At 43.3% G+C, this 22,789-nt stretch overlaps 1 long non-coding RNA gene across 1 annotated transcript; it reads right to left on the reverse strand.

Moving 5' to 3' along the window:
• Window positions 1–12,797: 12,797 nt before the first annotated feature.
• LOC128078705 (uncharacterized) lies at window positions 12,798–22,268 on the reverse strand. Its single transcript, XR_008205756.1, has 2 exons — window positions 22,061–22,268; window positions 12,798–14,001 (listed from the first exon to the last, which is right to left on the reverse strand). It is a non-coding gene; the product is annotated as an uncharacterized LOC128078705 (long non-coding RNA).
• Window positions 22,269–22,789: the final 521 nt, after the last annotated feature.

Genomic DNA, 22,789 nt, shown 5'->3' on the forward strand with positions numbered 1-22,789 from the left:
AAAGAAAGAGGAAGGTGTTCTTTCTCACAAAGCAACTGGCTGATGGTCCAAGTGCTGTAGTAGGCTGTGATGGTTCCCAAGTCCTGCTTTCTGCTGGAGCATGTTTTGATGCCTACATAGCACCAATCTCTGTCCATCCTCTTCAAAGAATGGCACTGTGCTAACAACCAGCAACTATTGATCAAATGTTGGTGATATTCAGAAAAGGAGACTTGCTCAAATGAGTAGGATGAGGGTAAACAAGTATCTCTGTGAAAAGAAGAGCAACTGCGCCTTCTGAAAGCTACTTCAGGGGCTATGGAAGTTGGGCTGAGGGGGGCACAGACATAGCCAAGGACCCCCTGTTTGTGATAGCTGATCTTTCTTTGGTCAGAGAGGGTTTTGAAAATAGAAATCTGCTCCTTAACTCAGTTCTTAGCAGTCTGGAACACAGGATTGTTTTCAAGCACTCAGTAAGCGTAATCAGATCCATGGCTATAGATTTGCTTTCTATGTCTTTGCTGTGTGGAAAGGTTGGGATGGAATTGCTTGCTGAGGTTCTGCAAGCAGCCCGGACAGATCCCAAACCTCGTGGCCTCAAGCAGTGACCTGTGACTTGCACACTGCCACATTTCTGCCATCACAGACACATGCTTAAGGCTGCCTAAAGGTTTCAGAGAGGACTTAGTCATCAGAGTGCTTGAATGGAGTCCCACTGACGTTCATTCTACTTTTTCCAAGCCATGCAAGGGGTTACCTTTAGCCAATTGAGCTTCTCACTTATTCCACTCCACCTGCTTGGTGTGAGTGGAAAGTAACCAACAACCACGGTAACGCTGGGAGAGCAGCCCAAGGGAATCTGAGTTACTGAGAAAATGTGATCCCGGCTTCCTCTCTGTTTCTGGATATGCAAAAGCTGTCTCTTGGAAGAAGTGTGGTTCTGTGAACATGATTCATCACGACTTGAGAGATCCAGGCAGGCTTCCATCACTTATCTCTCTTTTTATGAAAAAGATGAGACTCTCCCACCTTAGCTAGCAATTGTTGGCTCTTTCCGTCCTTCCCCTGTTGCCTGTTTGGGCTGTGAGCATGCAAGGCATGGTTTATCCGCGTGACATGTTTGTGTAACGCGCTGCCCGTGGTGACATGTCCACATCTGTGCCCGATCTGTGGAGGATATTGGTCTGTTATAGCCCCCAGCTGCTGTCCTGGCCTCCTGCTCCCAGCAGCACAGCCCTGCTCTCATTGTTCTGCCAAGGACAGTGATTTCTGCCAAGATGGCATCTGCCACATTCATACAGAGCAGGGCAGAACAGCCCTGATGTCTGTGCAAAAGGCTGTGGCAATAGAAATAATGAGAGCAAAAGCAGAGAGTGGGAATCTGGCCTGTGAGGCATCACTTCTACAGATCACTGACGGAAGCGTGTATCATCCACTCTGCCAAGCGGTACTTTTCCAGCATACTTCACTACTTATTTTTCTTCCCCCTTATCGCTGTTGAGCTGCATTTATAGGAATTCCCTCCCCTTGTCTCTGATGCTCCCAGACACCAGCTCATCCCCAGCCCCTTTGATGGGCAGCTCCTTTTGTGCCTGCTCTCTCGGGCTTACCATTCCAGCAGAGCGGAATGCCGGTGTTGGTTTTCTCGCTGGGAGTGACTCAGTATAGGATTTGTGCGTGGCCAGGTGCCAGGCAAGAAAACACACTGTCAGTGTACATTAGTGAGGTGCCAAGCCCTTCCTGGGCACAGTAACTTTCCTCTCTTGGGGCTGTGCCTGCCAGGAGGGGAAGACACGCTGGACGAAGGAGGAAGAGGCAAATGGCAATGAGTTGTTCTAAAAACTGACCTGGCAGACTTGGATGAGCTGCGTGCCCTTCTGCTGGCACCAGGAAGGCATTTCTCCAGGAGGCAAATAAAGGTCTCTGCACTGTCTGGCGATTGTTCACGTTCCACCTGGTAGATGCTGTGTTTGCAGATTTCATGACAGATACCTTTATTCTCTCCCACATGCATGTGCAGGGTCCTGGGGGTGCTTTAGGTGGAAAATAAATTCTACACATGAGAAGAGAGGTTCTTGTACTCAGAAGGAAGCTGAGCTTCTTCACTCGGTCCAGTTCTGTGTGCCCAGGACTCCTGGATGGATGAGAGCAATGCAACAAGTTTCATGGCTGGTCTATGCAGAAAAGTGATCTGTGGGGCAAATGAGGCACTGGAATTTTGTCTGGTGAGAGTGGCAGACTTTTACCCTTCCTGTCTGTGACACATGCAGAAGACACCATTGAGTTCAGTTCTGTTCCCAGCACTGTGTAAAGTGGTGTAGTTTCCTGCTATTCCCACTGTGAGTTGTGTACCTCAGGAATAAGGTACTCATCCTAGTCTCTCTTCTTACCATTTTGTGGATCCTTAGTCTAAGATCAAACAGTGTCCCTGTTGGTAGCTGACATGTCTGGAGAGAGCAGGGTGACCTGGCCAGAACTGCAAAGCCTTCAGGACCCCCTGCAAGAGCAAACGGTGAGGATTAGGCTGCCAACTTTGTGTCTGAGGCAGGAGCCCTGTGGGTAAAGTGCAGGCAGGCCAGCACGAAGCCTGGCTGGTTGGGTGGACAAAAGGAGCCATATGTAAGCACTCCAAAGTCCTATAGATCAAGAAAAGAATAATAATTGCAAATGGCAGATCGTCACTTTCATGCAGCTGCAAATACTTGTTTCTCACACACTTTCATCTCATGACTGGTTTCAGAAACAAGTGTTTTCCAAAGCTGTTCTCCATCTCATGCAGAGAGGAAATGCACAGTGTGTTTTAGAAGCTGGCTGTAGGAAATGTTCTTAGCTTTTTCCTGCCTTTTCCCCTAGTGGCTTCTTTCCTTAGCATCCAAGTCTGTAAGAAACACTCAGATTCTAATGTAACAAAAAATATAGTTCCTCTCTATTTTTAGGAGTTACATAGACTACACAAACAAGTCTAATGAACAGAATGACTGTGTTCAGGGAGTTCAAACCGCCTTTGGATATTGAGCAGAAATAGATTTGGGCTTACCAACCTAAGATCCCTTGGAGCACATTTCTTTCAATCTATTTTTCTCTTTTCCTGGAACTATTATGATTTCAGGATTTTGGGATCATGTATAAATAGATCTGGCCAGCAGACCTGGCCAGAGGTTTGGAAAGATCGTACCATGCACTTCTTTGGGTAATGACTAAAATTAAGCACTAGAAGTTTTACTGATAACTGTAAAGTATTATTGGCTGATCTTTTTTATTTTTAGTTTTTTCCAAAGTTTCCTAAACACTGAGCTAAGGTCCAGTAGTCACTGGAACATCCAGTTTCCCATTCTGAGCAGGACAAAGAAAGCCTAAAAACACACTGAAGGATAAACAAGAGCAGAAGGACAGTTTCAAGGGGAAAAAAAAAGCAGTGAAAGCAATACATAAGATGTTTTTTGGCAAAGTATTTCCTGGTTGTTTGCGTGGTCCATCTAAACTCAAGGAGCTTTGGTGTTTGAGGCACTGAAAGCCAGCACAAGGCTTAGGGGAGAAGAAAAATAGTGCAGAGGGTTTAGAGGGAGGATGTTGTAGGAGCCAATAGATGTTCCTCTGTTTCCAAGATAGCACCGCCCTTGGACCAGCTCGCTGGTACAGCTCTTCCCAATCTCAGCAAAATGCTGGGGTGAATAGGATGTTCCCCTGCCAGGAAGCTATCATCTTACCTGATAAAAGCAAGACCTGAGAGTGTTAGGTTCCTGATCCCGCTCAGCTTGCAGGACTTTAGATTCCACTTGAACAGAGATATTGGTCTCTAGGAATTGGTGAAGTGTGCACTAAATAAAAAGGATCCTGTGTCAGCTGCCAAAAGTATAATAGATGAGAAAGCCGAGGGAGGTGGTTCAATGTTTTCTTTGGTTGGTACCAGAAGTGCTGGGTTTGCAATGGGACGTAGGCTTTGCTAAGTACACACACAGACACTGGAAAGCTGGAATCGAGCCCCAAGCCTAAGCTGGGAAGCTCAGGGTTGAATTCTGCTTTCCCACATCCTGTAGCATGCTCTTGCCCACACAGTTACTGGCTGACCTGGGGACAGGAGCCAGGCAGTGCTCGCTCTCAGCATTGTTCCTCTAGCTGGGGTTTTGTGGCAGGCCCAGCTCTGGGATTTTAGGCAAGCATCTGCTTTTGTAGGTTTTAAAGGAGTCTCTGAGGCTTCTTGGCAGATCTGTGGTGTCACATTTAAAGCATGTGTAACAGCAAAAAGTCGTGTACCTATGGTGGTTGTTGGGTACAAGCAGACATCCTGAGTGCTCCTGAGCCTGGAGCAGACAGAGTGATACAAGCTGAACTGACCCCTAAATGGAGAGACTATTTATACATATGCAATGAAAGAGAATAGACTGTACTGTATGTAACAGCTTTACAAAGTGTTTGAGATATAAATACATTCATTCCTTTGGGTCCTTCCTCCCATATGACAGCTCCCTGATGAAATCTCTGTTTGTGTCAGGGCCTGGAGCTCAAAGTCATAGGCATAAAGGTTAGATCAAGGTTGCATTTGGAGAGAAAATTCCCTGCTTGGAGACTTTAGGGAAAGCGAGGTCAGATGAAGGCTCCTTCTCTTAACTAGTGTTCAGTTCTGCACCCTTAGTCTCAGAGATGCTGTCTTGCTGCAACATTGATTCCCTCAAGAGGACACAAACACAGCCATGTGCACATCAAGCACCCATGGATGTCCTCTGAAGCTCATTGGAGGCTTGGTAGTTTGTGCAAAAAAGGTGCCAGGCAAGCTCCAGCTGTTAGCAGGTACACTACTGATGTGGGACCTCTGGGCACTCTGGAAAAAAAATGCAAACTGAATTTACTGCATCAGGTGATGTGGCTCTATTAGCAGGGAAGATAAGCTTTTCAAACCCGTGTTTTAAGCCTGCAGTGTGTATGCAATATTAGACAGATGTCCTCTGCGTGCTCTTGTTTGTGTTGAGCAGAGGAAAGAATCCCAGGGCAAGAGTTCTTCAGTCCTCCTTGAAATTGATATCTGCTCTGTCTCCTTACTTAGTCATAAAGAAATGCTTGGTTTGTCAGGAACTTGGGGCTTAAGTTATTGAAAGAGTTTTGAAGACCTTGATAATGTACTTGATCAATATTAATAAAACACAGTATGTTTATCCTCATGATGACAGGAGGCTTCTTGGCCTCTACTCATGCTACTGAGCAGCATCATGATGTATTTATTCTACACCAGCATAAACAGTGTTTTCAGATAGCTACACCACTTGAGCAAAAAGTATTTTGAAAGCAGAAGCTAAAGTGTTCAGAAACATCCTTTCATTCATTTGAAACCTGCCGCTGGTCGTTTCATGTCATGTCAGTATAATCTAAATATCCTGAGCACAGAATGCTAATGGACAGCTTGGTGCCAATGTTCCAGACTCCTGATGCTGATTATGAAGTTGGCTGACCTGAACGAGCTGTTCTCCAAGTTCTCTGTGGGTTAAGAAGGCTTTGGGTAAGCACTGGAACTGCTGTAAAAGCAGCTCATGAAAGAGGAGAATGAAGAGAAAGCAGAGAACTCTGTTTCTCAGAACTCACAGTGTGGGCCAGTTGGTAATTCAGAGCCTTCTGTCAGAGGTGCTGCCTACCTGGCTGATCTCGTGAGGACACCACATGCATGGCAGTGCCAGCTTTCTCTCTGCTGTTATCTGCTCTGTCTAGTTGTGTCACATCCTCTGAAATTTGTCTTCACCTTGAACTGCCTTTGTGTGTAGGCATCTCTTACATTCTCAGTGCATATTTCTAGACTTTCCAGGTTTGCTGCAGGGCTGGAATGTGATATTTTGGGCAGGAAAATATATTAGTAAGAATTAAAACTTTTAAATTTAATGCAGTGACAAATTGAACTAGACTGCTAGACAGCAAAGAACCAAAAGGAAATAAATCCCAGCAGTTGCTTGTTTGTACTACAATAGTTTGAACCAATTGTATTTATTGCTACCAAGCTTATAACCAGATGGGATCAATTTGGTCAAATCATTTATTTCATAATCCAAATGGAGACACAAGGTTGTGCCTTGGATGAATTTGCTATATGAACCCATACAGCTCTGCAGCTAGTGAGGTGTCTCTGTTTGTCTTGTATGTTTTCCTAGTTTCTTTCAAACCACTTTCCCAGATGGCACATTTTTAATGGAGGAGGGTGGAAAAGCTTAGATCAGCTGTGTGAGTTCATTATGAACACCTAAGGACCTTGGAGAGACGATTCTGTGGAGAGGGAGCGACCGTCTGCTGTTGGGGAATCCCCCATCACTTTGCACAGGGTCACTGGATGTGCACACACCTGCTACATACCCATTTTGTGAAAAGAAGGAACATGCAGTTATGTTTGGAGCTGAAGTGGATGAGGATTGCTGATAACAGCAGTTACATTTTCCTACAGATATGTTAGCCCCAGATCACTGGCTGAGCATGCAAAGACAGTACCTACTCACAGCCTCCAGTCCTTTGCATCATCCTCCCCAGGTGTTCTTCCTCCTGACAGTGTGTTTTGAAGAGTGTGTGTAGTAGTCCTTTCTGTAGGAAAAGTAGCTCTGCAACCTGTTGGAGTGCTGCTTGGAGTCCCAGCAGAGTTATCAAGGACAATTTCCTCTCTCCTGACCCTCCAGCCCTTCCCCAGGGGCAGCCAGGGAGGTGCTGGACCTCTATTCTCCTGCTAACAATGGCTGGGCTCTGGCAATTCTCTTTTGGGTGACAGCCATTCTCTAAAAGGAACATTTTCGTGATTAGGCCAGCCTAATCTAGTCAAAGTTTGTTGCTTTAAAATATGCAGCGTGGATTCCTCAAATGTTATAAATTGTCATGGTGGTATCCAAGTCACATTGCTGATCTGGGCAATCTATTCCAAGTGGTGCCCCTTGGGTTTGTCTCCTTGATTTACAAGTGTTCTGTGGATTTTAGTCCTGACCTTCAGGAGTTACAGAGCTTTGATTTCACCATCAGCCTGCTTTAGCAGCAGTTGTCTTTCTGTGACTGGGAAAACTCGCCGCTGCTCTGTGAACATGCCCGGTTGCCACCATCCTGGGAGCATCTGCCAACAGAAATAGTACAAACCAGCAAGGGGAAGGAGTCAGTCCCTCTTGCCAAACACTCTAGGTCACCTTTCCCATCCTTTCACTTTCAATGGATTCATGGCTTCTCTATCAGTTCGTGATTTCATTTCTAGTTAGCCTTCTGCAGCAGCTAAAGCTGAAAATAATTGATGGTCATCCATTATTTCATTGGGCTTTGAAACCAGCCCTGCTTTAGGACTGGATCCTATTTTCAGGAACCAGGCTGAGCTATATGTGGGTGTTGGAGAACAGAGAGACACTTGACTCCAGTACCAGGCACTGCTGCCGGAAAAGTCTTTGGGGTTTCAAAGTGCCTTCCAGCTTACAGGGAAAGTAGAAATGATACCAGAGCCTGTAAGGTGGGGCAGCCTACCTTTACCCATCTGGGAGACGTGGAGGGACTCCCAGGGCATAGGACAGAAATGCTTGCTGAGTTCAGATAAGTGGAGGAGCATCCTAACGCACTGCCTTGACCCAGGCAGAATCACAACTTCCTTTACTTAGGAATCTCCATTTTGTTTTGGGAAAGTTTGTTCCTCCAAGCTATTATTTTGGCTGTCTGCATTGTTTTTGTTAGGTTTGTATTTGGATTTGGGGGATCAGAGGAGGAAAAAAAAAGGCAGTTATTCACTGAGCCCCAACTCCTATGTAGCTGCTTTTTTCTTTAAAGAGAGTGAAGTCATATTTATGTGCAGAGGTAACCCAGAAATGTGAGCTTCTGCCAAGACTTCTGTTTACCCAGAGCTTAAGGGAGGTGATGTTTATGTGTGTCCAAAGCTTGAGCAACCACCTTATGTTAGAAGAAAGGTAGCTAATGTTTCAGCCCTGATCCTAGGAAGAGAAAATCTCTTCATTAGCAGAACGAGTATCCCTTGCCATCCCGACGTGCCTGGCAGCACACACAGCTCAGCCTTGTTGCTGAAAGTAATAGTTTGAGTTTCTGTTATGCTGTCCAGCTGAAATGGCAGAGTAATTTAAAAACACCTTTTGAACTGTTTCCCTTCCATTCTGGTCAGCTTGTTTGGTATGACTATCTTTGTTTAAAAGAAAGAAAGAGAAATCAAAACAAATGAGAGTACTATGCAGAAGCTGCCCCGGAAGCGTGAACAAGGCTGTTGACTTTCTGGCTCCGTCCTCTGTTTTATAACCACAAGAACTTTGTTCCTTTTAACCACTATTTTCCTTGATATATGGCAGCAGTGTAATAGGAAATACACTGCATTGGCTGAACAGCCAGAGGCCTTCAGAAATTATTTGTTAGAAATATGCTTTGCTTTACTTGAGTTATATTATTTCATTAGTGAATAAGAGGAAAATGACATCTAACCCTGATTATAGTTGTTCTCGTTATAGCTTTGTTGGTGTTTTACTACTGCTGTAATCAGTTCCTTGAAGATTGATGTGTTCAAACAGTGTCTTTCTTGTATTGCTATTATCTGTGCTACTATTTTATTTGTCCAGTACTTCAAAACTGGGCTAAAAAATCAGTGATGTTCTCCTTGCCTTACCACTGTCTCTAGATCATTGTAATGTAGCATCAAAGACATTGAGCTTGATTTTTCAGCTAGCAACTGACAGATGCAAATGAGTGATTGACAGTTCTGTTTTACCACCAAGATTCTGTCACATTCTTTAATGAAACTGTTAGAATTAAGGAATTCTTCAAAAGGAGAAGAAATCCCTGGTGATCATTACTTGCTCTGTTTATGGTTGGACTACACGATCTTAGTTGTCTCTTCCAGCCTTACTGATTCTGTGAGTGGCCGTGGTGGTGATGAGTTAATGTTGGACTAAATGATGTTAGATGTCTGTTCCAACCTTAATGATTCTATGATTCTTTGAAATCACCCCATGGGGTCAGGCAGGAAATAATTATCTCAGATCTTCACCTGGTCAGGAACATGCCCACATTTACTACTGAGGTGAACAGAAATACTGGGACTGTGAAGGCCATTTCCTCTGAACACCAGGGCTTTGAAGAGTCATTACACAGCAACTCTGAGGCCAAACCGTTAACTCTACTCCCTTGCTGACCTCAGCTTCTCAAACTCTGCTCTCAGCATAATCAACTCCAGGAAAAGCAACTTGCTCAACAGGAGTCTGTGTTCACCAATACAGCATCTGCCCTGGCACCCATTGCTTCCTTTTTGGTGAATGGAAAGGATGCTTTGCTGGGAGCTTTTGCCTGGAAAAGTCAGTGTTCTGGGCACTTGAGATGTGTAAACTACTCCATACTTAAATATGGCAAATTAATTTCCAGCTCCTAATGTCAAGCTGGTTTTCCTAGCTCATCTACGTGACCCTCAGTCTGCAGATCCCACAAAGGCAAAGCTGTCATTTAGGAAGTGGGTTTTCTGTAGGGGAAGTAAGAGTGGATTTCATAACTTCAGTGCTCACACACTGAAGCTGTGTAGCTGCAGATAGTTGGAAAGCACTGAGGTTACAGTCTGAAAAATGGCATGAGAATCTTCAGATCATTTTCCTTATTTCTCCTTCCCTCCTCCACCCCAAAGGCTGAAAGTGATAAAGATTTCTGTGTTGTTTTTTTTTCAGTACTATTCAGATTAAAAGAAACACTTCAGCTATGTGCTGTAGAGCACTCATTGAAAAGAGAATAGCACTTAGTGCAGGGAACGTTCAACAAATAGACTTTTTACTACAGCAGAAAGCTTTAACGTAGGAATATGTTTGAAATCAGAGTAGGAAGCAAAAAGGTGAAATTTTGAACTATATAACAGAAAAACGATATTCCAAAGAGATTTTTCAAATAAGTATCACAGTGTTGTAGGGATTGGAAGGGATCTCTGGACGTCATCTAGTCCAACCCCCCTTCTGAAGCAGGTTCCCTACAGTAGATTGTGGTATCAACATAAAACGCCACCATTTTCTATGAAAATAAACTCAATATATCAAAGTAACTGTTTTCATTTTGAATTGACATTTTGAAATGTAAAACACTTCATTTTGAGATGCTGGCTTTGCTCCAAAGCTTTCTCAATAGGAAAATTCAATAAAAATTGATGTTTTCCTTTGGAAAAAAAACAGTTCAACCTAACCTATGTTCTCTGAGGGAACTTCTTTTATTATAAAAACTTCACCTACTCTTAGGTGGGATACAACAAGCTGCCTTTCCTGCTTGCTTTAGTATCTGTGTAAATACTTCTGTCTTCCTATGGTATTAGCATTTGGAAATGATTTTGTTTCCAGAGTTGCAAGTATGTTCGAGAGGAGTAATGTTCAGATGCTCTTGTGGAATTTTTACTCTTTTTCCTTCCTTCTTCGTGCCTTTAATCAAAGTTCATTGCAAAGCAAATGTCTGTGCCTTGCCGCTCTTAAAATGAGCTGCTGCATGGATTTCAAAAGGGAAGAAGGGAACCGAACCTCCAGATGATAAATACAAGTAGCGCCTAGTGGAAAAAGTCAAGGGGGGGAAGAGGAAATAGCTGTGAAAACACTTTTTGAACAAATAGCTGTGCTTTAACTTTGTGTTGCAGAGTTGCCTGGATACACTGGTAGAGCAGGGATCTGTCTATATGTATTAGCTAGTTTAGTGTTTACTGCTGGAACTCGGAATGTAACTCCAGGCACTATTTACAAATGTTTGGGATGAAGTAGTTCCAGAAAACCAAACAAAGAGTGGAGGGAGGGAAATCATCCCCAAACTCTCTGTTTCTGTTTTCTCCATCATGTTGCTATGCATAATCTAAAAGAGTTGGTAGGTAGCAGCTTATACAAGCTGAGGTGGAAGAAGGGGAAGATTTACGGTGGGTGTTGTGAACCTAGAATAGATGTGCATGGAAAGGTCTGTGCAGGAGACACCTGGAGGCACACGTGCCTGTTGGATGTCCTCTATCCTCTCTAAAAAGGGATCTCCTAATCAATCAGGAATGCAGATAATGAAATGTTTTGGAGGAAGAAGGGAACAGTCCTTTCCCAGCTCTGATCTGGGGTGCTCTTCTCTTTGATGGATGCTCGGAATCCTTTTAGTTATGTTCTGCTCTGCGATTGCATCTAACTGTGGAGAGGAAGGGAGGTATTTCTGAAATGAGATACTCTTTTTGATCTTGGCATCGTTTTTCTTGTGCTTGGAATTGCTCCACTTAATGTTTCGTTTAATCTGTTTTTATTGACTTCCTTGGTGCGAAAAGGGACATGTTCTTTCACCTAGCTCTTAAATTCACACTTGAATTGAGACTTTTTTCATTGCTGATACACTTGAAAAATGTCAGGATCATGTAGAAGCCTCACAATCGGTTCTGTGCTATATATCATAGCCACGTGCAACTTCCCAGTGAGCAGAACCACACAGCAGATGAATTCCTCATGCTCCGAAGCCACAGATCCCCATCCAGCCAGGATGAATCACCAGCAGCTTTCTTCCTGCAGTGCCTTATAACATATGATGGATGCTGATTCTGCCCAGTACAAAGATGCATGCTTACTGATTGCTTTGCTGCAGCTTCTGGAATTCTCTGGGAAATATTATTGGTAGTCAAGTCAGTGAAGAGCCAGTGAGATGTTTACCTCTGACAGGAGAGCACATGCTGCAAAAAGTAAACCTCATCAACGTTGTCTTTGTGGTGGCAGCCAAAGCAGGAAGATGTTTTTTGTTTGTTTAAGCATGCCTCACCTACATACCTTCAGCATATCTGTGCCTGCCTGTGCTGCAGACTGCAGCCTCACGTGGAGGTGCCCAGGTTGGCCAGGCATGGCACGGAGCTCACCGTGACCTCATCTACCCCACACCGATGGCTGCAGCCCAGCATCCTGCAGGGCTTTGGTGGCTCCCACACCAGTTGGCCCTGGGCTTGTGGTATGCAGCATCACAGGTAAAGCGATAGCGCCTTGGTGGGCAGGGTTCAGTTGGCAGACGCTTATGGGGTGGGTGCAATTATCCTAACAAAAGCCAATGTTCAGTGGTAGGCATGAATGCTGCAGGGCATGGAAATGAACGCAGAGGATGGGATGGTTTCAACAGATCAATACAAAGCACAGCCTTGATATCACCAGATGCACTTATACTGTGATGCCATGCTGCCAGGGATGTGTTCTGGCACCTGATGTCTCGGCTGATTGCACTGGTAATTAAGTGTTTCTATTTTCATTTCATTGTGGATGTTTGTGGCATGCACTACCCCAGCACTAGGAAAGGTCATCAAATAATTAAACGTAATACACTACAGAAAGCATTTCATTAATTTTTGCAGGGACACTGAAACATTATAATTGGTTTTCCTTCCACAGTGACTTAGTGTTTGGACACAGGAGGTAAGGGCTCTGGCAACGCAGGTTTAAAAGGCTTCAGGCAGGTTAGGGAAATAATCAAGAGAAAGGTGAGCTGCTATGAATGGAGCATGGAGGCTCCTGTTCAATACCTGGGGAATTGCTTTAGTCAGATTCCACTCTTTAGTTTAATTCTTTGCTTTTATCTAAACATTCTTTTCTATATCAACTGAAATGTTTGCCTCCCTCGCAGTTCACATCACCTCAAGAGCAAAATCACCCAGAGAAATCTTCAGCCTCAGCCAAGGCAGAAGGAAAGGAAAAAAGAGGGGGAAGAAACTTAAAATAGAGAGTAAAAAAGGAATGTGTTTGGGGAAACTCAGGAGAGTGTTCTGTGTGTTAGCCAGTGAATCTTAAACAATATTAACTTCTTAGCAACAATGATTCTGTTTTGTTTAACTAACAAAGGATACTGTAAGCAGATACATGCGTCTGGGGCCGACAAGGTTTGCGTTGGACAGTTCTTTTATTGGCCTGGCTTTTGAAATTAACTCAAATTTAGCAGTAAGACAGGAATTATGCATATTTTTTTCTGAAGCAGAGGTTAGAGGTAAAGCTCCCAGAGATTTTCCAGTTCCTTGCTAAATTTAAATCTTAACAGAATGGGTCACTGCTCGTCGTCTGTGTTCATGCCAGTTCCAATGGAGTGGGAATGAAAAAGAGGAATGAAACCCGTGTCTTCCTCTCAACAGGAATGTGATGCAAATGCTTCTATCTCTTTTACATCTAAGCATGTGAGAGGAAGCTGAAATATGCCCTTATGTTGATGGACAACCAGGTTCTTCTTGCCAGTGAAATCCTGTTCTACCAAAAAGGAGGAAAAAAGTCATCTTTCTGTGCTCACCAGCGTAAATGAGTGGAAGACGTTTTGTAGAAATGAGCTAAATGAAGTTAAAGTTATGTTAAATAAAGCTGAGGAGACAGAACTTGAGAGTCTAAGCTTAGTTATTGAAGAGCTGTGTTAAATTCCTGGGTTAGGTACAAGGATGTGCCTCTCATGGGAAAACACCTCTTAGCCTGCTGGTCCGAGGGGTGAGAATTCTCAAAACAGAGAATTTCTTTGCTGTCTGTGTGCCACACACTCAAATTTTACTGAGTCACACCTGGACCAATCCCAAAAGTTCCAAAACTGAGCTGATGCCATCCCAACCCTGGAAAACCACACTCCTCCCATCATCCCAGCATGGATTTCCACAAAATCCTAAATCCCAGTTTGTCTTGAACCTTCAACATGATGTTGATTTGTGTTCTGCTGACATGAAAGCCAATCGGATGGGAGAGCATCAGAAGATGTCTGACTGAACATCAGCTCCTGAGGCACTGCCAAAGCACCCAGGCAGGCACTGGGCACACTCACTGTTTGCTGAAATACATCTAAATGGTTTATATTAATGTATCTCACAAGATTTTTGTGAGGATTAGTTAATATTTGCAAGGTGTTCGTGGCAGCAGATTAAATATTGTGAGCCAGTTCCTTCCTACTTACCTCACATGACCTGAGAAAGGATTCTGGTTTTCCTCTCCACTCTACGCATCCTAATACAGCAACCTTCTGCTTGGCTTCTCATATCTTCAGCAGCTGGACAGGAATGACAGTGCCTCAGCTCTGTTCTTCATGGATTTGTCTTTTTAAAGGTGGAGGAAGGGAAGCCTGTGCAGAAGGAAGTGTGCAATGTAGTTTAGGCCCTGAAACAAGCAGAAAATTGCCATGCACGGGAAAATGGAACAAGGGAAGATGGGAGCTCACCTCTCCAAAAGGTGCATTTCTGAGCACAGCTATAAAGCTCAAGCAACCTTCCTAGCCTAGGTTAGGGGCTTCTGCTTCAGAGGGGTAGAAGGGCTTGTGTGCCTAAACGTGTTTGCTTTTCCATATGTATTAACTGATATGCTATAGTTGTTATTGTTCCTTGTAAGAGTGTGGTATTTCTGGTAGTTTGTGAAATAACTATGTTGATAATGTCAGTGAAACTGAGTCATTGAAGAGACCTGCTGAGAAGGGTTTTCAACAGGGCTTTTATTTCCTCATATGCTGTATGATGCAGTGTCGAAGGGTGAATTTGCTCCCTGGTATTGATCACAATTGATTTGTATCCCACCACATAAAGATTTTTACCAGTCCTTATAATTTTTTCTTTGTACAAAGTTAAATGCTTCTTCCGATTAACCTTCTTGAACTGAGTTGAGCTGGATCAGGATTTCAGCCTGGTATCTCCCCCCAGTCAACACTTGCCTTACTGAATGAAGTGAAGGAACTGAAAAAGTACTGTCTGATTCAAATCATCACCTACAGAAATGATTATGAAGAATATGCACTGATGTTTCTATGGCTCTTAAGCCCATTCCTGACATACATCAGCCACCAGTGTTTCTTTCCTGGGGAGCATATTTCAGACCAGCATATTTCTATACTACACCATTTTCTTTCTGGACAACAACGCTATTTCTTACTTCTTTTTTTCCTTTCTTTTTAAACTCCCAGAGCTTGACTCCACTTATTTAATTTTGCAAATTCTTCTTTCATAGCAGCTTTGCTTAGCAAACTCTTGCCAGCCTTTCTACTCCTCCTCCTGTCCATCTGCCCGTGCCATTCACATTTAGTCCTTTATATCTTTCCTTATAAATCCTCGAACCTTTGAGTTTCTTTTTACCCTTTGGCTGTATTTCTGGTCTGTGACATCCTGGAAGAAAAGCTGAAAGTGGAGGTGTGTCTGCCTCTGTAACAAACTTTTAGTTTCTTTAAGTTCTGCTTTCCTTAATACAGTATTCTAGTTCCAACTTTTATCTAATTTTCTCTCTACAGACTGTTTAACATCAGTGGTTTGCGATGATTCTGCTATAAAAATATCTTTCATGTTCTTCCCCTTCTCCCAAACATTTGTTTGCACCCTCACAGATTTTTATATACTTTTCTCTCCGCCACTCAGTCCCTGGGTTTATGAACTCCTTTTGAATTGTGCTCTCCTTGTGCTCTCCCTGTCCTCCCTGATGTTCACAGCACCTCCTGATTTAGATTAAACATCTCTGAATTTAATTAGCGTGCTCTTTACTCTCATTCAGATCATTAAATTGGTCCACTAGGAGCAGAGTGAAAGGATGAGCCTGGAGCAATGTATGCCCGTGCAGAGGATCAGACAAATGAGCAGCAATAAGCATTAACAGAGAAATTGTTAGCATCAATACACTGCTTTCCTGGGGAGAGTGTTGATGGGATCTAAAGCCAGGCAAAATGATACATGAATGTTTAGTCTCAGGTGGCATTTTTTGCAGATAAATTTGGATTAAGCTGCAATAAATTCATGGTCCTGCCTGTTAAAGCTGTCAGCAAAGTGTGAGGAGTCCAGCCAAGATGTAATCCAAGAATGGATTAGCATCTCTCAGTCTCCCTGGGATAATGCAAACTAGAATCTAGCTGCGTTCCTGGGATGGAAGTAGGACATCTGAGTGATGGAATACAGTTTGTCATTTAAACACAAGCCTTGATTAAAGGTAGCTCTCAGGTTCTGGAGCAACATACATAGATGCACTGAAAAGCATCTGAACGGGACTGATAGAAGAGGTAGAGGCTGGAAGATTCTTCACTGGGATTTGTTTTTTTTGTTTTAGTCCTTTGGGGCCTGGCCAGGCTACTGCCAGTGCTAAGAGATCTGTGCTGTGATCAAATTCTGCGACAATCAGTAGTTCACAAGAGCACATGTTTATGTTCAGCAAAACAGCAGGTGTCGTTTGTACCTTCTGTGTGCCTGTTACATGTTCCATTACTTACATTCTTCACAGACAGATCAATAGAACTATCGATCTGCTAAACAAGTGTATTTGTTTTCTCTATCATTATCATAATAAGACTTGGCTGTCTTTATTGTTGATTTTCTGTGCAATGTTTTTAACTTAAACTTCACTCAGAAGTTAAAACAGTAGCTAATTCGAGCTCATCTGTTTTCGCTTAGTAGTTTTGAGCATCTATTTCGTGAATGAAAGCACATAACCTAACAGATAACCTCACGTGCCTCCTGATGTCTACAGGAAGTATTATCTCAAGTGCAGCACAAACAGTCCAATGTCAGCAGAATATAAAAATAGGGGCCACAGGGACATATTTCTAAGGATGCAGATCATGGCCTTGCCCTTTAAATATAAGCAAGAATAGTGAGAATATGAAGTCACACAAGAAAACCCCAATGCACCTATTTTTATAGCCACCATCCATTATACCAAAGTCGCTCTTGCTTTTTGTTGGAGCTCTGTTTTTGTTTCCATTTGCTTTGGCAGCAGCAGACACTAACCCTATGGTTCAGGGTTAGCAAAGGGAGAGAACTGGCTTAATCCTTTGTGTGGGGTGGAGGAATGAGGGTCCTAGAGGCCTGTGGAAGTAGTCAGTTAAAGAGGCATTATTCAAGGTAATATTAGAGGTGATATCACAGAGGCAAGAAAAGAACAGAAAGCTGTTCTGTGTGGTTGCCTGGTGGGAATGACCAAGGAGTGTGTTCTATGCTCCTTCACAGAAAACTGTAGTTGAAGCCTGTGGCTTGTTAGAGGTTCAAGTGAGGGAAGCAATGGATTTTTTTTTATTCTGTGGCTGTGATGAGGGAAGGGTTTGGCAGCAAATCGGCACATAATAAAATTGCAAAGTGATGGAGACAAGACTGGCAACGCAGAGTGAATTGAAGGAAACTTTACTTTAGGCTTAGACTGAAAATATGGAATGGAAGTTTTAACAGTCTCTTTTGTTCTTCTTCTAAAGTGGGTTGTTTTTCCCTCCAGAGATTCTGCAGAAGATGAGTAGAATGAATTTGCATGAGTAGCAAATGCTTCAGTTGCAAATTTAGAGGGCAAACTGTCTACTTATCTACAACTTATTCTACAACCAGCACTCCAGTTCCCATTCTTGGAGAGAAATTGTAAGGTTTCTGCACATCTCATTTCCTAACTTAGCATTGGAGGAAGCTTGCTAGGCTGAGAATTCAGTCTGCAGCACGACTGCAGCAAGAGGGAAGTGTGATGCATGCAGACAAGATGAAACAAGCTGAAGGCTTTCCACCTGCCTGTTATTAGCTTGCATTCTCAGGCAAAATCAAACCACTACCAACACCTAGAGACTTGCATCCTTCAACACTCCTCCCCAGATTTTTGGAGAGGCTGCACCTGACCTTTGTATGTGCTGACTCTAGACGTGCCAAGCAAGCAGTTCAGTAACCAGCTAAGTGGAAGTAATTATTTTAATTAGTGTAATTGGATTACACCAAAGTATTTCTGAGGACTGCTGTTCTGCTTCAAAGAAGTTGTTCAAACTGTCCTGGTTCCATGTCGCTCTTAAATCAACACGTTATGTAAGGGTTTAGTCAGGAAAGGGAGATTGGTTAGAAAAAATGCTCAATTTTCTTCAGAATTAGTATTTAATAACACAACGAAAGTTGTATAGACTGCAGTAGGTTTTACTAGGACAGAATACTGGTTTTTGTAAGCTATCATCATATGTGCATTTCTTTCTCAGGAAGTCATAAGGTTATAGGTATTTTCTTAACCTCTGTTTCTTGCTTGTCATCAACAGCTGAAATCCCATCAGCATCAACTGTGGGCATCCAGAGCAAAGCAGCTGTTTCTGTGGGACCTCACCTTTTAGAAGGAACAGGTCATCGATCAGCTGTCTAAAATGCTGAATGTTCTCAGTCAGCTCAAATTATAGATAGCAGAGATTTGAATAAGACATGCCTGAAAATTGAGGTATTTTTCTTTTGTAGTGAAATGGTTGCATCTTGGAAGGTATTTCACTGCAACTGATTACATCTGCTTCCAATTAGCAGAGGAAATAACTAGCAAATCATCGGGGTTATTTCCTTCTGCAGCAGTTTTCTCAGGCAGTCTTCTATAACGTTATGTACTTGACAGCATGTTTTAGCACTGACACTTGGTATGACTGTTTCTACTCCTGAGAAGGAATGTGATTGTCACTAAGGAAACCTACCGAATACAGTTAATTAATTTACTGTAGCACAATCCATTATGTCTCAACAGATCAGAGTCTGCCACTTGTCCTTGGTGGCTGAGTTCCGTCAGCATCGACTGTGAGCAAACCCAGCAAAGGTTTAGCATTGGTTTCGTTTCTTGCCTTCTGTCTGTGCTGTTCATGTTGAGACTGAGTTTGACTTTCATGTGTGCAGTCCTTTTGTTCCTGTAGATCCTCTAATGGGTGACACAGCTAATACCTCCTGACCTCAGTGATGTCATACAGCTTACTCAAGTTCTACCTGAAAGGCAGTTTGCAATGGCCAGAGTAAACATTTGGTAATGATATGTAACTGGCTGGTGAAAATAAATCCCTGCTGGTTACTGAAGGAAACGCAACAGGGGAAACATGCTGGAGGAGTTGTAAGAATGGTTTATACAGACATATGGTATTATATTAAACATGCTAAATTGGGTGTACTCTATGGCCTCTCCTTTTGTTATACCCTTAACAGTGAAGTGAACATGGTTTTAGAAGAGCGGAATGTTTTAAGCAAACATTGCTGACCTAGATTTTCAAAATGGGTGAGCTTGAGGACACTGCCTTCATTTCATGCCTCGTTAACTTAGCCTGTTCTTCAGTTTCTATGGAAACTACATCTTCTTTGGTGACAGATAGAAACTTTTGATGGTTCAAGTAAGTAGAAAGTAGCACGAGGCAGTAGGGCAGAGGATGTGTTACGGAGCTCTAATGGAAAAAGGCAATGAATGAACTCTGAACATAAACAAAAGAGTGATAGCAGAAGACCATAAATGTCAGTGCAGTGACAGCTAAGATGACTCAAGTTACTAAGGGATGTGAGAGCACAAACTTAACACAGCGTGACCCTGTTCTGATGGTTAACGCAGTTAAGCTGGGCTCAGGATGCAATAACAAATCAGTCTGACTTTTTTGTTACAGACGAATAAGCAGGGCTCCAACCCAAAATTTCAAATATGTTGGTGCTGAGGGAGTATTCACATTGCACTAAGGCTGATTCTGCCTTGTACATAACACACCTGAACGCACATTTATGTTAAAGTGTTTTTTTTTCCTCTGGTTGAATAAGCAAAGCCTATCTTTACAGTTTCAGACTAGAATTTTTTCCATTTTGCCTGAGAAAACTTTACACTGAGAAGCATTTATTATACTTTTACATCTTACTAAGGTGCTCTCATAGTTTATAGGCCAAAAGTGATATCAGGCATTTAGATTCTTGTCACAACAAAGGATTTCAGCAGAGCCAGACAGAAAATTATGCAAACAGTTGGGCATTAGCTAGAGAACAGAGCTGGGGATGTGATTCTGGGCTTTACTGCCGTGGGATTTTGACAAGCTACCTGATAATATTCTCAAGCCTCTGTTTTCCAATCTGAAAAGCAGTATGATGACAACTTTCTTTTTATATGTAATTATTTAAGGTCTAGGAGTTGAAAGGTCTGTATATGTACTGCGGTTTGTCTTGAAGAAATTATTACTGGCCAAACAGTTGGACTAACTCAAGTCAGAGGCACTTGAGTGACACTGTGGTTCAGCTATAAATTAACCCTACTCTTTTGCTTTCTGTCTTAAGAGCCTTTTATATCCTGAATTTAGAATGCATTGTAAACAGAGCTACATCAGCCTGCTGTGTTATTTCATGGATCATTCAGAGGTCACCTCCAGTTCCAGGGAGCCCTCTGCCCACTGAAACAAAATCCACAAACCTGAAGGGTAGTGTGAGGAGTTTGGGGCTGGATGCCATTTCTACTTTGTTCTGTCTGTACCAGAATGTGAGGTGTTTGGGGAGCTTGGCAGATGCCATGCCAGATCAATCGCCCTTTTATTTCAGTGGCCAGACCCTTGTGCTTGTATTGGTTCATTCACTTATAAAGTTATCTGGGGCTAACTGGAGGCACACAGTAACAGGACTAGGACCAGACTGCCTGAGACAGTCTCGGGAAGAGGGTAACCTGCTTTAGGGAGAGGTTTCCTGCAGCCTTACACTGTCTGGCCTCACACTGCAAGGGTTTTTCCCTTGCCTATCCTTTGATGTAGTGCAGACAGGATATTTCAGGGGATTCTTGTTTTCGAGCTTTCAAAAGATCACAAGAACACAAGATAGTGCAGAGGTAAAAATAGCCTGCACTCATTTAATGTTAGTGAGTACACAGAATTGCAGAGTTACCTTTGCATAATTTCCATGGTTATTTGTTAAGCTCAGCTGCTGCGTGCAGCCTTGAGGATCAGATGCTGGCTCTGCATCACTTAAGCTTAATTAAAACACTGTCGGGCTGATATATTAAAAATGATGCTGAAGTGGCTCTGGTACTGTAGCAATGCACCTAGATGTGAGAAGGAGAGAGACATGAAGGTACCATTAAGAGAATTGCTGGGCTGGGGGCACTGCAATGACCGTTAAGGTGCTCTCAGTGTACTTGTTGTCATGTATGTTTTTCTTATGTTCTGAATCAGCCATTTCTACCTGAGCACAGTCTTGGCTTGACTACTGCCCAGCATCCTCTGGCTGCTGGTGCTTCAACTTCTGCATTTGATTGGAAAAGGCAGATGTTCTGAGGAGCCATCCCTCCTTTCTGCGGGTGGGAACTGACAATGCTCAGAGTTCTTGGAAGTCAGGCATTAGGTGCAAGAGGATTGTGAAAGAGAGCCTGGAACATGCTGTTTTACCAGACCTCCTCCCTGTCTTCAGCCTCATCCATAGGCTTCTAGAAGGGATCAGGAACCACACTGCACCCTTCCCAGCCCTGCGGGTGGGGGCAGTGGGATCTTGCAAGAGCAGGAATTGGTTTGCACCAACGCCTCCACGATGCAAACATCTACTGCCCAAAGGCTGTTTAGGAAGAACTCGGTCATGATTATAAGTGAATATCAAAAACATCTTATGACCAAGTATTATGAAATCAGCAGACCACAAGAAAAATAGCTGTAGTTGCTGGGGCAGATTCCTCCTTTGCTTTCATGTGACTGTATCTAATCTACCCTGGCCTGCCAAATTATTTGAAAGGATGTTAGTGTGTAAGCTCAGAGCATAAATATTATAGAACCTCTCTGTATTTGCTAGTGGGGGTACAGTAAGGAAATCATACACCAGCAGGAGATTGGTGCTGGGAAGGTAGTTCACTGTTATGGCTCTTCAGAGGCAGAACTCGCTGTAATGATCTTGTCTGAGTTTTGAGAAGATTAAATCTAGGAAGCCTTTAGGAACTAGACAAGGCTTTTTTTATTATTATTAGTTCTGAGAAACAAGTACTTGCTATTAATGGGAGCTGCCTAACTTCATCACATCTGACAAGGAAAGAGTACCTGACCTTCTTTGTAAGACGTGTAATGCAGAGATTATCCTTAATTATCCTCAATATTTGCCCTAGAAATTGTTCTGTGGAAGCTCCAGGCGTGCCTGAGGCTGTGGTGCTGGATGGGGTGCAGGAGGAGTTCCCTTGGGCAGCCCTGGGAGGCAGTGTGTGCCCACAGCAGCTCAGATGGGCCTTGAGGTCAAAATCCCTCTTCTGCTTTCCACTCCGTCCTGAGATTAGTAACCAAGCGCTGAGCTTTGCCACAAATAACCCAATGCTATCACCTGATGTCTCGCTCCGGTCAAGCGCAAGGCAGGGACCAGGTCTGCCCTTCGCTCTCTTGTGCCACGGGGGATGAAGGCCAGTTCCTTGCGCCCGGCTCAAGGTCCAGGGGTGGGTGAGGAGGAAGAAGGAGTGCCATGTTTCCCCATACTCACCCTGCGAGTGGAGAGTCCAAGTAACAAGTGAGCAATCGCAGCTACCCCCAGGCAACTTGATCCGTCCTCAAAGCTTGTACATAGTGATTAATTATGTGATAAGGGCAGAAAATAGATGAGAAGAAAGCAATAGCTTTGTGGGGTCATTAACCATGTAAGTGTGTCCTTTACATGGCCCACACCTCTGATGTTCTTCAGCTGCCACAGACTTGTGTTCTCAGGATTCCACTGATACCAGGGTAAGACAGGGCCTTACCTATCTCTGAGATCTAAACTTTTGGACTTGGTGTTGCAATTCCTGATAAGCACACTGTATCTTGCCTTTCTTTTTCAGGTTGAGGTGGTTTTAGAGTAGGGCTGTTTACATCTGGCACTACGAAACACCCACTTAAGGGCCAAAGTGGATGGAAGGTGGGGACAGCCAGAAGTGAATGTCAGTTGCAATCATCACAGTGATGTCATCGTACTGACTGTAAAGATTACAGAGATAAGCAGATTTGTTACCTTTCTCAGAAGGTATTTCAGTCACTAAGGAGTCTGGCTTGACACATTCAATTTCCTGGAGGTAGAGTCTTACCTGACAGTAGATCCACCCAACAAACATCTGTCTTCTCACGTAGCTGTGGTTGTTTTAGAAATGTCCTCTCCTAAGCCATCATGAAAGCACGTCCAGAATCCAGCCCTGTCCTGTGCTAGCAGAATCCTGTTCTGCAGAGCCACAAAAGACAT

This window comes from Tympanuchus pallidicinctus, unplaced genomic scaffold (assembly GCF_026119805.1).
Source record: "Tympanuchus pallidicinctus isolate F22 unplaced genomic scaffold, pur_lepc_1.0 scaffold17, whole genome shotgun sequence".
Taxonomy (NCBI): domain Eukaryota; kingdom Metazoa; phylum Chordata; class Aves; order Galliformes; family Phasianidae; genus Tympanuchus; species Tympanuchus pallidicinctus.